The sequence below is a fragment of the Mustela putorius genome, unplaced genomic scaffold (genome assembly GCF_011764305.1).
Source record: "Mustela putorius furo isolate JIRA1106 unplaced genomic scaffold, ASM1176430v1.1 tig00000580_pilon_pilon_pilon, whole genome shotgun sequence".
Classification (NCBI taxonomy): domain Eukaryota; kingdom Metazoa; phylum Chordata; class Mammalia; order Carnivora; family Mustelidae; genus Mustela; species Mustela putorius.
The window spans coordinates 7,953,891-7,969,944 of record NW_025421423.1 but is presented as its reverse complement, the minus strand read 5'-3'; the positions used below and the strand labels follow the sequence as shown (position 1 = coordinate 7,969,944).

The 16,054-nt window shown below is 34.9% G+C and overlaps 1 pseudogene; it reads right to left on the bottom strand.

Moving 5' to 3' along the window:
- Window positions 1-498: 498 nt before the first annotated feature.
- Window positions 499-16,054, bottom strand: part of LOC101671995 — a 34,896-nt pseudogene continuing 19,340 nt past the window's right edge.

Here is a 16,054-nt window from a genome sequence, read left to right as displayed (position 1 = left end):
AAGATAACAACCCTGGTTGGCTACAGGTTCAGTTATAATCTTGTTCACTGTTGCTTAAATTTGAAACATCGATAGAAACAGTAATAGAATATTTGAATATGAAATTTGAAACATTAATAGAAACAGTAATAGACTAGTAATAACAGTAACAAACTAATAGTAATAGACAGTTATAGTCTAGACTAACAATAGACTAACATTACTAACAGACTAACTAAGAATAATAGACTAACAGTAATAGACTAACAATAATAACAGTAATAGACTAACAATGCTTATTTCTCAGGACTCGACAATATTTATATACAAATTGTCCAAATTGGTCTAAGAGGAGAGTGTTTTCTTTACAATTCTAATTTCAAAATTTGAAGAATTATTTATGTAGAAGATAGAGTCTGAAATGAAATTCAGGTCTCTTTCTTTCTTTTTTTTAATTTAAAGAAACTATTTAGTTTCTGTCAATCTATTTCCATTTTGTTGCCTCTGTGGAAGAGAAGCTTAAGACCACTCAGTGGTTGTTTGCACCCATTCAGTGGCCAGAGCAGTGGGAGCTGCCGACCAGTCTTCAGTGGCAGGCTGAGCACTCCAGTCTTCAGGAGGGAACTGCTGAATAGGCATAGAGGTTACATGCATGCCTTCAGACCTGCCTTCAGGTTGGGTAGAATGGAACTCAGGAGCTGGAGCAGTCCATTCATCCTGAAATTCCTCCTTGGTCACAATCTTTTCAGCAGCAGCTTACTCTTCTTTTTCAAACTCTTCATGATTTCTGGCGTGACCGCCCATGGGTGTTCATGGGAAATGGTGCCAGGCATGCTCAGAACTTCTCAGGCCTCCATCAATATCAGATCCATTGAGTGAGCTCTGTTTTTGTTGCAAGGGATGGCAATACCCACACAGCACAGTCCATGTTACACAGAGCGATGGTAGGCAGGTTAACACAAAACACCCCTGTGAGAGGCCGGTGGTCAGCCCTGAGGTCAGTAACCACCAGAAGTCTTGGCTCCCAGACAGCTGTCTAAATCTGGCTAGGGAAGGTTCCAGAAGTGAAGCAGCCAGCAATGTGAGTGGCTCCAGTAGCAGCAGGAAACTTCAGCACAGCTGGCTGGCCAGTATTCCTGGATGATATGACACTGGCATCAGCTGGATTTCCAATGTCAACAATGGCATGAACTTCCAGCAGAAGCATCTCCTGCATTCTCTTTAGATTTATGATGCAGGTACCATCACTTTTCCTTTTGCAGATGCGCTGTTCCATTTGAAAGTCAAGGTTCATGCCACCTAAGTGGGTTCCTGCTGCAAGTAATTTGAGGGCATCCTTCTCCTTCATTTGCAGGACATCAAAGGCTCCCGATATTGTGAATGCTGTAACTTAAAATTACAACAGGAAATGCAGAGCGCTGCGTGGACCCCTCTCTGGGTAGCACAGAAAGTTCAGGTCTATTATGGATTTTTTGTACATTGTTAATGGTATTTAATCACATTCATTTAACTTTCTTTTGAAGAGGAGTATCACCTAGTTTATTTCTCTAATGTGTTGCACACTATGTGAGAATAAATAACTAAAACTTTTTGAATGGAAAATGAATAGATGGATGTATTTATAGGTTTGCTTACAGCAGATATATTCTCAAGTCACAAAGAACCAACTTTATCATTTATTTCATATTACCATCATATTTTGAATTTTCTAATATGCCTTCAATTAGCATATTCTATTAAATTAAGAAAGAAAAGGAGTCACAATCTTTAAAATAAGATATCCACAGGAGAATTATTTCTTAATTTCCACTTCACACCTCCTAATTTCAGGTACTCATATATTAAGCACTTACTATATTCTACATATTTTAAAAAGTTATTTCATTTAATCCTCAAAGCAACTGAGGATATTATACAAAAGCTTTTTGTTGTTGTTGTTGAGAAGAAAGAGGGAATTAAGCCAAATCACAAATCACATGACAGGCAAGTGGCATAGACCAAATTAAACTTCAAAGTCATTTTATTTCAAAATATGTAAGGCTATTTTTATTTTCCTTAACTATCTTTCTATTTCTTCCCTCTATTTTTTAGGATTGTGAAATAGTCTCCAATTTTGGATTGACAATCTCAGCAAATTTGCTATATCATTTGTCTTTTAAAAATCAGGAGAAAGACAAGAAAGAGATAAGACTGCAAAGGAATATGGATAGAGCTAAATGGAATTATAATAAATTTGCACATTAATCTCGGCACATTGACAAAGGACATTGTTCCCTGTCATTATTCAGGTCTTTGGCTAAATGTTCCATAGAGTCTTTCTGGGTTATTCTATGCAACACATGTCCTCTCACTCTGTCTTGATTAAATATATTTATTCTCTTCATAGTATTACTAATATTTGAAATGTTATTATTGACATGTTTGTTTATTGTCTGTCTTGCCTCCAAAAAGTGGCTCTTGAGGGCTTGATTTTTGTGTCTTTTGTTCACCATTATTTCTCCAGTGCCTTGGACAATATTTGATAGAATTAAGTTGGACCAGTAATACTTGTTTAGTCATATTAAATGAATGATTACTTACTTACTTTCAGAATCAAGCTATGTGTTTTAAGGAAGCTGCATAAGGTCTCTCTGGTGGTTTTCCCTTTTATTAAAAAAGGGAGTAACTACCTCACAGTGAGTTGTAAGGATTACATAAAATATAGTAAACTATTGTGAACTGTAGTATTTGTCCCTCAGGAGACCTCAAAAAAATGTTTGTTGCTATGGTCACGTAAAACATTTGATAAAACAATTCAGTGAAATAGATGATTTATTTATGAAAAACATGCATATTTATGCACAAATTTAAATAGTGGAGAATTAAGGACAAAAGAAGGCAAACTAGTTGTTGATAACTATATAGTCAAAAAAGTGATTGCATCTCAGTCTTGAACTCATATTTCTTAACTGAATCTCTCAACATGCTTATTGAGGCATGGGTGTGACTAGAGACTATTTATACACAAACTTTTTGGTAAAGGTAGTAGGTAATACAAATCACTATGGAACTCGGCTAAACTCACCAGTTCATTTCACTTTAAACAGCCAATAGTCATTAAGCAGAATGGATTTAAAGCAATGACCTAGAAATCAAAGGCAGTGTATAACCTATTACAAATCCCTTGAGCTATCCAGCCTGCCAACAATTTTTAAACACTCTTCTGATTTTGAAGTTGCTATGTCATAAAATAACATTTGGGAAATTGAAGAAGAAAATAATGTAGAGTGTATATACACTGTGAAACTTTAAATTTCACTATTTCACTGTAATTACCAGAGAGGAGCAATGGTAACTTAGTAAAATCCAATTACATTTTTTTCCCCCAGCCAGGAGATTAGAGAGAGAGAAGTTGTAGAGAGAAAATGGTCTGTGTTTTCCCTATGACTAAAATTTTCCTTTTTCTATATCCTATTTAGGTCCTTCTCCTTCTCTATTTTTCAGTGCTACCATGTATCCTTACAGTTGATTATCAATTAACATGTAAGTAATTGTATGATGATGATAACGATACTGCGGCTTTCCCTCTCTTTCTCAGGCAGCCCTTTAGATAAATTATAAGCGATCAATTCTTGCTGAAGTGAATAGATGGCCTAGTTTTGCTGCAATATCCAAGTTTTTTTTTCCCCTGCAGTCAATTCCCAGTGTCCTAGTGATTTATCTACCTTTGCTAAATTTCGTGTTCATGTTCTTTTTACCAGTGGTATGGAATTTTAATTAGCTTTTGATAAAATATATAAGGATACCTTCTAAACTAGGAATGGAGAAAAACTGCATTTTTTCTACCTCTGTATGTCAAGATTTCTGCAAGCTAGTAGAAGCTAAAAGGCATTAATAGTTTGTGCTTTTTTAACTAACGATATATAGGACTCAATGTATGACAGGGCCTTGGTTATATCGTGGGAAATCCCAAGTCCTGTTAGGTTTCTCAGTGGAATACAATGTGTTCAGGAACAACTGAATGTCTGTTTATCATTATTTTTACCATTTCATTTTAAAATAATTTTAAACTTAGAGAAAATTTATAAAAATTGTAAAAAATAACTGATTTATTTTACAGACTTATTAATTTTCTACACTTGTCCACATTTGCTTTACCTTCTCTGTAGGAAATCATACTGTAGTTTTATAAGCCCACAATACTTCAGCATGCATTTCCTAAGACCAAATTATTTAATCACGTAGCCAAAGCCATAATACAGTAACCAAATTCAAGAAACATAGCATGGACATACCTTTTGCATACTTTGCGTTGTATAGTCTAATTTCATCAATTGTCACAGTGTTTTGCTTTATAGCTATTTATTTTCTAGTATAAGATTTGGTCTAGGATCAGAAACTGTATTTAGCTATCATGTCTATTTAGTTTCCTTCAACCTGGAGCAGTTCGTTACGTTTTCTTTCTTTCGTGTCATTAAAGAATATAACCAATAATTTTATAGAATATTCCTCAACTTAGGTATTACTGTCTTCCTATGAATAGGTTCACCAGTATGTATTATGGGCTGTGACACTACATAAGTGATGTTATATATGTTTCAGAATACCATATCTAGTAGCATATAATCTCTGTTTGTCTTGTATTGATGATGTTAATTTTGATAGTTTGGTGAATTAATCTATTATTACCTAATGGTGAGGCACAAAATTAGCAGCTTAAAGAATACCCAAATTTACTGTATGATGGTTTCACTAGGTCAGAGAAACAGGGGTGGCTCAGCGGGTGTTCTAGTTCATAACCAAGATGGGAACCACAGTTGAAGCTGTGGTATCATTTCAAGGTTTAACTATAAAAGGATCTGCTTCAAATCTCATATGACTCTAGGCAGAATTCAGACCCTTACACGCCATAGGACTGTCCCTTCTGCCTATTGGTCTGAAGCTTCCCTCAATTCCATGGGCTTCTCAATAGGGCAGCTCAGAATATAGCTGCTTGCTTCCTCAAAACCAGCACGGGAGAAAGTCTACTAGCAAGATGGGTTACAGACTTACATAGTATTATCTTGCAAGGGGCATCTCGTTATCTTTGCTGTATTCTATTGATTTAAGTAACAGTTCCTGCCCATATTCAATGAAACGAGTTTAGAGCAGACCAACTACCAGAAAGAGGAAGCCATCTAAGAGTCTGCCCTCCTCACTGTAAGAATTACTATGGTATTTTCTGATTCCTTTACCACTCACTTAGTTACTGGTTTTTATTTTGTTACTTCTACATTTATGGGGGGGGGGTTGAGATGATGTAATATACTATTCCACAACAACCCTTCTACTCCATAGTTCTAGTACCCATCAAGAATTCCTACCAGAATGTAACTTACTACATTAATTCTGAAATAGGAATTTTCTAATTCATAATCCATTCTATATTTATTAGAATTCTATTATCAGGAAAGGACTTATTCTATCACATATTTATTTGTTTGTCTACTATAATCAACGTGTCATTTTTCTTTAACTGTCTTTAATATTTTCCCTTTATATGATTTTCTGATATTTAATTATGATGTCCCTTTATTTGATTTTCTAAATTCTATATTCACTGTGTTTTCTTGAATTGCTTGAGTTTGTCAGACTTTATTTTATTCAAATTTGGAAAATTCTGGCCATCATTTTACTTCAATGCTTTTTCTGCCCCCACCTCAAGCATCAGTGGCTCTCATTAATTTATTATTTTAGGTTATTGGAATAAAAGGATTAAAGTATGACAGCATATACATAAACATGGTGAAGAGAATAGGTTCAAACTTAAATTATCATCAGCTTAATGTAGACTGTTACATGCAGAAGAGGTTATATAAAAACTTAATGATAACTATATATTGAAAACCATTAACAAGTATGCAAAGAATAAATACAAAGAAATGTATCACTAAAGAAAATCAGCAAACCATGAAAGAAAGAAAGAAAAGAAAGGATAAGAAAAATAATCTTCAGAAACCATATAATTCACCATCAACAAATAATAAAATGACAATAAATACATATCTATCAATAATTACTAATAGACTAAATGCTCCAATCAAAAGACAGGGTGACAGAAAATAAAAAAAACAAGACCTATCTGTATGCTAGCTTCAGGAGACTCATTTTAGACCTAAAGATACCTGCAGATTGAAAGTGAGGGGCTGGAGAAACATCTAAAATGCTAATGGATATCAAATATAAGCTGGAGTAGCAATACTTCTATCAGACAAAGTAGACTTTAAAATAAAGACTGTAACAAGAGGCAAAGGAAGACACTATATAATCATAGAGGGGACAATCCAACAGGAAGATATAACAATTGTAACTAAGCACTCAACATGGAAGCATCAAAATACATAAAACAGTTAATAATGGACATATAGTATTTAATCAATAATAATAAAATAACAGTAGGGGACTTTAACACTCCACACGTCAATGGACAGATCACATAAACAGAAAATCAGCAAAGAAACAAAACCTTTGAATGAAACACTGGAACAGACGGACTTAGTTAAGATATAGTCAGAACATTCCATCCTAAAACAACAGAATATGCATTCTTTTCAAGTGCAAACAAAACATTCCCCAGAATAGATCACATATTAAGCCCATAAAAATAAGCCTCAAGCAAATAAGAAGATAAGTGATACTATGCATATTTTCTGACCACAATGCTGAAGTCAACCACACACACACACACACACACACACACACACACACACCACAAAAAAAATTTTAAATGAATAATAAAAAGAAAAAAAAAATAAAAACGCCCCCAAATCTGGGAAAATCACAAATACATGAAGGTTAAATAACATGCTATTAAAGAATGAATAGGTCAACCAAGAAATAAGAGAAGAAGAGAAGAAATTATGAAAATGAAAACATAACAGTCCAAAACCCCTGGGATACAACAAATGTGGTTCTAAGAAGGGAGTTTATAGCAATACAGACCTACCTCAAGAAGCAGGAAAAATCTCAAATAAACAACCTTACTTTATATCTAAAGGAGCTAGAAAAATAATAACAGAAAAAACCTAAAACCAGCAGAAGAAAGGAAATAATAAAGATTAGAGCAGAAAGAAGTGATATAGAAAGTAAAAAAACCCAATAAAACAATGAAACCAGGAACTGGTTCTTAGAAAAAAAAATCACTAAAATTGTTAAACTTCTAGTGAGACTTCTCAAGAAAAAAGAGAAAGGACTCAAATAAATAAAATCACAAAAGAGAGAGGAGAAATAACAACCAAACCCACAGAAATACAATTATAAGAGAATATTCTGAAAAACTACATGCCAACAAATTAGACAGCTTGGAAGAAATGCATAAATTCTTAGAAACATAAACTACCAAAACTGAAACAGGAAGAGATGGAAACTTGAAGAGACCTATAAAAAGAAAAGAAATTGAATCAGTAGTGATGCCTGGGTGGCTCAGTCAGTTAAGCAGCTGTCCTCAGCTCAGGTTATGATCCTAGGGTCCTGGGATCGAGTACCACATTGGGCTCACTGCTCGGTGGAAGTCTGCTTCCCCCCCACCCTTCCCCTTGCTTGTGTTCTCTCTCTCTCTCTCTAATAAATTAATACATAAAATCTTTAATAAAAAGAAATCGAATCAGTAATTTAGAAAATTGCCAATAAATGAAAGTCCAGGACCAAATGGCTTAACAGATAAATTCCGCCAAATGTTAAAAAAGAAATAAACTTACTCTCCTCAAACTATTCCAAAAAAAAAAAAAAACCAAAACAAAACAGAAAAGGTAGGAAAACACCAAAGTTCATTCTATGAGGCCAGAATTACTGTCATACCAAAATCAGATGGAGACTACTAAAAACAAACAAACAAACAAACAAACAAAAAAACTATAGGTCAATATCCCTGAGGAACAGGATGCGAAAAAAAAAATACTAACAAACCCAATCCAACAATACATTAAAAAAAAAAAAAAATCATGGTAAGTGTGATTTATTTCTGAGAGGGGAACTACCAAGCACTGATCAAAGAAAGTGAAGTCAGAAAATATTATATCTAAGGGTGCTGGGTGGCTCAATTGGTTAACCATCCCACTCTTGTTTTGGGCTCAGGTCATGATCTCAGGGTTTTAGAAAGGAGCTCCACGTTAAGAGTCTTCTTGAGAGTCTCTTTCCCACTCCCTCAAACAAATAAACAAACAAACAAAATAAGTAAAATCTTTAAAATGTTATATCTATGTTGTGAATTTTGGCTCAACATTACTAAATTAAGTATTATTGTGGATTTTTCTGGGTCAATTTTCCCAAGTTCATTTTTTTTAATGTAAGAACATTTTTCATGTGTTGTAATTTAAAACATTTGTTTTCTTTTTTCTTATCTTCTAATTATACATATAATCTGTACATACAGATAGGTGTATACACACACACACATATATATCAGGGGTTTTGTTTGCTTTGTTTTTTTCTTACTGTTCATTTTAGTCACTTTTGATCTTATCCTTTTAAGGATGTAATTTTTATTCTCTTGGCTATTTTTCCCATCATCCTTCAAAGCCCCTTACTAAATTATTTCAATCTATATTCTCTTGGACATTTTGTAATTTATTTTTCATTTTAATAGTGAGATTGGCTTATTTAAATCAATTTTTCTCTTAAGTTCAATCAACTCTCCTTAAATTGCATTCTGCATTTTTTAAACCAAATTCATTCTTAATTTTGGAATTCAGATTTCATCATTTGTTTAATATTTGTCTGTACTTGCTTGAGGATTTGGAGTGTTTTTTTTTTATAATTCTCTTTCATTTTGAAATCATTCTGTTGTGAGAAAGGATAATCAGCTGATTTACATTCTCTGTATGCTTAACACAGTAGCTTCATATCTGGTTGGTCAGACTTTTTCCTATTTCTGGTATCCCATCATGTCTTCTATCTACTCTCGCCTTTTCTCTATGAAGAACCAATTGTCTCTATATATCTGCTTTTCTCCTAGGGAAAAAAAAAAATGCTTCTTTGAGGGTGTCACTTCTGGTCCATGTCTCTTTGAACCCCCTTTTATATAGTTAATATTGTGACTTGTTAAGACCTAGATGTGTGATCAGTACTTTGAAGTTACAGACTTTCTCTTCCTATGGGTGATTTTATCTGTGCTTTGTCTAAGACCTCCAATTCCCTTCTCTTTTGCAGAGTCTCTTGAGTCTCCTCTCTCTCATTCCTTTCATGCACAGTATCTGTACTAATGATATCTGGTTGTTTATTTCTTTATGAATAATTTCACCTGTGAAAATCTCTGGCTCCTAGTACTGTTAAGTTGTGAAGCAAGTGCTTTTATTTCATGTTTCTTTTGTTTTATCTTGTTTCTTCATATTATGCTTATCTGGGAGGATGTGTTGAGAAATTGAGGTTTAGGCAGCTGCTATTATCCTAGAGCAACCCTATTTATTCTTCAAGTAATTCAGCAGTGCTAACTGGTGGGATAAAAGTGCAATCATAAAATAATATAAGCTAACATGATTGATGATATACCTTGTTCCAAATAATATTATGAGAACTTTCCATGTTTTTTTTCCACTTAATTCTTGTGATACTCTAAGATAAACATAATTTATTTTTTCATTTTAAAGATAAGAAAACTAAGGTTTTAATAGTAAGTGGCAGGGCTGATATTTCAACTAAGCTCTATTTTTCTACAATGCAGATACTCTTTTCACAATATATCAACGTATAGATTTTGTTCTCAGTTCCACTATGCGAGTATGTTGAGCAAACTTCTTCTTTTTTTTTTTAAGATTTTATTTATTTATTTGAGATAGAGAGGGAGAGGGGGGAAAAAGAGAAGAGAGCAAGAATAGGGGGTAGGGGCAGACAGAGAGGAAGAAGCTTGGAGCCTGATGTGGGGTTTAATCCTAGGACTCTGGTATTAAGAAATGAGCTGAAGGCAGACACTTAATAGACTAAGCCATGCAGGCAGCCCCTTGAGCAAACTTCTTAAACTATCTCAGTGTCTCAGCTTTCTAAAAATAATAGTTATATCATAAAGTAAGAGATTCTACCTCACTGGGATTGTTGAAATTATTACATTTATATAAATCATCTAGTTTGTTGCCTGGTAAACCATAGGAACTTAAAGAATAGCAGCTTGCTATTACTCAGCCATTGGGTGTAATTCAGAATGCAGTGATTTATGCCACTGGAAGGAAGTCAGATGTGTACACTGACTATGGTGGGTTTAGCTAAAGGGTTTGGAAAAAGCTTAAAATCTAAGACAAAGGAAGGCAGACTGTTAAAGAAGGGTGAAATTGAGAAGTGCTCTCACAACATAAAACACAGGAAAACCAAGCAAGAATGAGGATCACAAGCAGAAGAAAAAAACAGGGGTCTCACTGCTTCATCTTCATGGGACATATGAGCATATGACAGTGGCTAGGAGGTCAATACTCAGAAGGTCTACCCGGTTCCAGTATTGAAGAGTAACTGAAAATTTTTCCTCTTTTATTTCATTTATTTATTTATTTATTTTCAGAAAAACAGTATTCATTATTTTTTCACCATACCCAGTGCTCCATGCCATCCAGAGAACGGTGTGGAGATTCCTCTTTTATTTTTTAACTGATCCTGATGGAATTCATTGCTTCAGTTGAGGGACCTCATATATTTCTGAAATTCCATTTAATATATTTACAATTATAATAACTCAGTGGCTAGTGCACATCACATGTTAAAAATTTGTGAGTAACTTTGGGGCCAATGTAATCTGTATTCTCTTTACAGTACTTGGTCTAAACTGTAGCTTATAATTTTTAAAGATGGAGGATTACTTTTGACAATTCGATTTTAAAACTACATTATGTCCAGATTTCACAATAAACACTAGGTTAGAACTGGGTACACAGTGTGCATCTGTAGCAATTGTTTCATAATAAGGTTTCCAATTTAAAAAATTCTAAGAGGAATCTTTAAGAAATTAAGATTTTTAAAAGATACAATTTAATGGACTATTTATTCAATCTCACATTAATAAGCCCAGTGCGTTTTTAAATACACATTATCTATGTTCCTGCACATACTCATTTTGATCATTCTAATTAAATATAATTAAATTGAATGATGTGTATAGCTAGGCACCATCTGCCAATTCCTGATGTTGATTCACAACTTATTAACACTTCTTGAATTAAATGCAGAGGCAGCTTTATTAGAAAGAGTGTTAAAGTCAGCAAAACTAGGATCAGATCCTGACACTGCACTTCTTCCTAAATAAAAAAATGCAGTTGATTAAATCTCTCTGTGCTTTGCCTTCCTGTTTGGAAATAGTAATAATAATATGAACCCATGCTATTGATGTGAGAAACAGAAACAAAGTATCTATCATGAAATCTGGGTAAGGCAGTTTAGATTTATAAATTTTTTTAATATGAACACATTATTTCACCAAGATATTTGCAAAAACAAAACAAAAAAAACAACACTGAATTGTGTCCCTCCTAAATTCTATGTTGAAGTCCCAACCCTCAGTATTTCAGAATGTAACCACATTTAGATATAAGGTCTTTAAAGAGGTGACTGAGATAAATGAGACAATTAGGGTGGGGCCCTAATACAATATGGCTCGTGTCTTTAGAAGAAGAGGAAGAAACATTGAGGGCAAAAGTGCAAACCTGGAGGACCATGTGAACATGTTGCAAGAGAAAGGCCATTTGCAAGTTAAAAGAGAAATCTCAGGAGAAACAAAACTTGCAGACAACTTGATCTTGGATTTCAGCCTCAAGAACCATGAAAAACAAATTTCTATTGGTTTAGTCACCCTGTTTGTAGTATTGTGTAATGGCAGCCCTAGCAAACTAATTTGATATTTCATTTTTTCCCATTTACTTCCATATAATAAAACAAAAATGCACAGAGCAAACAGTATAGAACACATCTTTTTTAGACTGTAATATTTTTAGTTACATAAAGAAGTGTTATCCCACTGATAAAGCTTCTCTTACCAATATTTCCTGAGTTCCTTTGCCCCATCTTTCCCAGAGCAATCGCTGTGAGTAATTGCTCATTAAGAGTTGTGCAAAGGGCAAATCAAAGCATCACTATTAAAAGAAGCTCTTGCTTTAGCTGAACACTGACCTGATGTAAAGTTCACATGTGCATCTGGGAAAGAATTAATGGGAAGAAAAGCTGACAAAATGCAAGCAACAAATCACTTTTTATTTTTTTGCTACTCTCACTTGTTTAGAATCATATGGATGAATGCAACATACTACAAAGAGTAAAGGCCAGTACCCTCTTTTAAGATGTATTTGTTCACTGCAATGCTTTTGCAGCATCTGCTTCCACTGTGGCTTTCCTGAGTATCTTATTTCTTAAACCATCTTTTGCTATCTCAGAGTCTGCTGGACTTCAAGTTGTAACGGGTTAAAAGCATGAGTAGGCAAAATCAATCATTGTCTTTTTTACTTTATTCTGCTCTTCCATCAAGTATCTAGTTCTTTTCCTAAGACCCTGTACTAATCATTTTATACATTAAAATAACTTATATCATCATTTCAAAGTACCCATTTTGATACATGGAAATAATTTCCATTTTCTGTTTATTAAATTAGTCATGGGATTGCAAACTTCAGAAAATAACACAAAACTATTTCTCTAAAACTCAATGCTTAAAATCTAAGTTGTTGGCAGGAAGTAAATTCTATATTAAGTTTCTCTTCCAGAAATTGCAAAGGCTTAAATTCAAGAATGAATCAAGGACCAGAGTTTCTTATTCCCTACACCCCCCACCCCCATGTACCCTATATTGCCATTGTCCCATAACCTAGGGCTTCTTTTTGTTCATTTTATTACCATCACCTAGTGCTTCTTTCTCAAATTCCAACAGCTCCTTATCCTCCTGTCTTACTTTGTTTTACGTCCCCATACAGTATGCTTATGTGATGCATCATCATTTATCAAATCTCTGATTATCTTCCAACCCTGTTATCTGAATGGCAGACAACTTTTTCCTTCAGATTTTCTATTTCTGGGGCACTTGGGTGGCTCAGTGGGTTAAAGCTTCTGCCTTTGGCTCAGGTCATGATCCCAGGGTTCTGGGATCGAGCCCTGCTCTCAGGCTCTCTACTCAGTGGGGAGCCTGCTTCCCCCTCTCTCTCTGCCTGCCTCTCTACTTGTGATCTCTGTCTGTCAAATAGATAAATAAAATCTTAAATTTTTTTTTTTATTTCTTTAATGCCTGGAACATAACTAGAGATGGCTTTTTTTTTTAAGATTTTATTTATTTATTTGAGAGAAAGTAAGAGAGCATGAAAGAGCACAAGGGAGAGCACAAGTGGCGGAGGTGGGGCGCAGAAGAAGAGGGAGAAGCAGACTCCCCACTGAGCAGGGAGCCCCATGTAGGGCTCCATTTAAGTCCAGGATCATGAACTAAGTTGAAGGCAGATGCTTAGCTAACTGAGCCACCCAGGTACCTCAAGATGGGTTTTTTTGCCTGAAAGAAATTGTACTTATGTGAAAACAAGGGCAACAAGTATTAGCAAATGTTGATCACTTGAGCTTGTACAAGTATTGCAGTCTTGTCTGTGTTAGCTGAGCTAAGCTAATGTCAACTTGACTAAGTTGGTACCGCTTCTCTTTATGGTTCCCTTGTGTTTTGAACTATATTAACTTGGCTCAGGTAAAACATAATTTCTGAGAATACCTACTCTGATTCTAGGTTAACATTAGTCAAATTTAAAAAAAAAAGAAAAGAAAATGAAAACCAAAGAAAATAATGAGATTTGGGATATGTTAAGTGAATTAGGCACTATACTTAGAATGTGTCATTGTTAGAGGCAGAGTGAGATATCCCAGCAGCTTCCAGCTTATCCTTGTTTTTATCTAATACAGGTCTATCTATTCTTCCCAATTTTTGGCCATGATGGCCAACAGAAACCCAAAGCCCAAATACTTGGCTATGAAATTATGGAAGCTATAATAGCTTATAGCAAGGCAAAAATCCCCCCCCCCCAAAAAAAGAAAAAGAAAATAAGAAATATTGGGATGGACACAAACTTGCTACAAGAGTGAAAATAATGACATAAGCGAGCATAAGGAATATAAAGTGTTTCATATATTACTTTTAATTCCATTGAAGAATTTGGAGAAATAAGATGGTAAGCTTAGGCTTTTAATTCTCTACTCAGATTCTGGCAATAATCCACAACACTTTCATGACTTCTCTGAAAGATACCATTGTCTCCTACAACCACAAATCTCAAACAGATTTGTAGGTATGGTTTCTAATTTTCTCAAAACTAAACACATGAACTTTAATCCTACAGGTCTCTGTAGGATTAATCCACAACATATAGTCACAGTCTTACAGAATCTAATGTTAAATTTAAGCCTTTGACTAGGAGGGAACCCCTGTAACTTGTTATGCAGTCATTCAGGCATTTTCCAGGAAAGCTGAGGATTCTGAAGACTTACATCATTTGACCCTCCTTTGACAGTACAAGTAACATTTTTACCACATCAGAGGTGAATAAAGAATGTATGATGAACTCTACTAAGGTAATCCTTTATGGGTTGCTGACCCTTCTAATCTGTACTACCCATATCACTTCTTATTGCTTCTAAGCTGGAAAAAAAAAGTTTCTAGTTTTATGTAGTGGTGAAAAGTTAAGCCCCACTGATACTTACAGGAATGTGGAAGTGAATAAGATACCTAATGGGATTGAGTATTTGGGTAAGAAGATTTCTGGGCAGAAGCTCAAAAGTGTCCACTGGATTCAGGAAGGCTATCTCTTTATCTATCTACCATCTGATATAGAAAAATGAACAATTAAGAAATAAAAATTTCTGATAGAATCTAGAGAATATATTTTCATGTAAGGACCCGCTGGGTTTGAAACTGTTTGTTTTCACATGGGTTTCAAAATAAGAAATGGCCTGAGAGAAAAGATCAAATCCAGGGCTCTGTCAGTAAAAGATGGTCTGGGGGTTAACATCCCAAGGGTGTGGCTATAATACTCAATTGTAAGACTTCGGGAAGATTTATTATGGTGCCTCATAAATGCTCTCAGCTAGACACAAAGATTTCTGTGAGCATTCTTCACAGACCTTTTCTTTTAGAAGGTTTCTAAAAATCTTTTGAAGTATTATCACTTTGCATCTTTACTGTCAGCTCAAGGGAGAGGGGAACTTGTCTCAAAGAGATTTGTAGGTATGGTTTCTGTCTATTGGAGTGGATTGTAATCTGATACACAGAAAGTCTGCAAGGATTTCAGAGAAGTTATGCACTTCGCAAAGTATACAGTTCAAAATGCAAAGAGGTCTTGGAGTCTCCAGCTTCCTATATGAACAATCAGGCTGGGAAAACTAAAGCATTAGGAAAAATGGATTATTTTTCAGAGAAAATGGTTACAGTTAAGAGTGCAGTGGGCAGAACTCAGTTGAGGAGTACCAAGGAGTAGACATAGAGCCTCATCAGTGGAGCAAGAGTGACTGCCAACCCATACTTGCCTGTATTTTATCTTTGCTATGGCCAGGGACTGCTATGTGCCTCGCATTTGACATTCCCCCGCCCTTTGTTGTTGTTGTTTGTTTGTTCAGTTCTCCTGAGCCAGTTTCACAATTTTATCCTGTGTATGTGGATTACAAATAATTTGTCATTTTAGTTCACAGGTTTTCAGAATAAGAGAAACTCAGGAAACCACATCTATACCCTGGCCTTGTTCAAATGAAAATACATTAAGCCTTAAGATTGGGACCAGATGTCACTGTAGAATAAGGCTTTTAGGACTCTTGGGTCTGAGTGTATTTTCATGTGAGAAGACTATTACTCCTCAGGGGTCAGAAGGTCGATTGTGGTTGCCAATTTCCAAAGACAGTCTGTAGCTTGCAATAACAAATAGAATATGATAGAATTGGCATTGTGTAATTTCCAGTCCTTGCCTTTAGGAGGACTGACAGCTTCTGCTTCTCCTCCCGTGGAATTCTGGCTTTTGGGAACCCGGATTTTCCACGCAGAAAGTATAACTACTCTGCTGAAGAGATCATGTGTAGAGACCTATGTAAAAGCTATGTGGAAAGGATAGGCACTGTGATTACATGATCATGAAGAAAG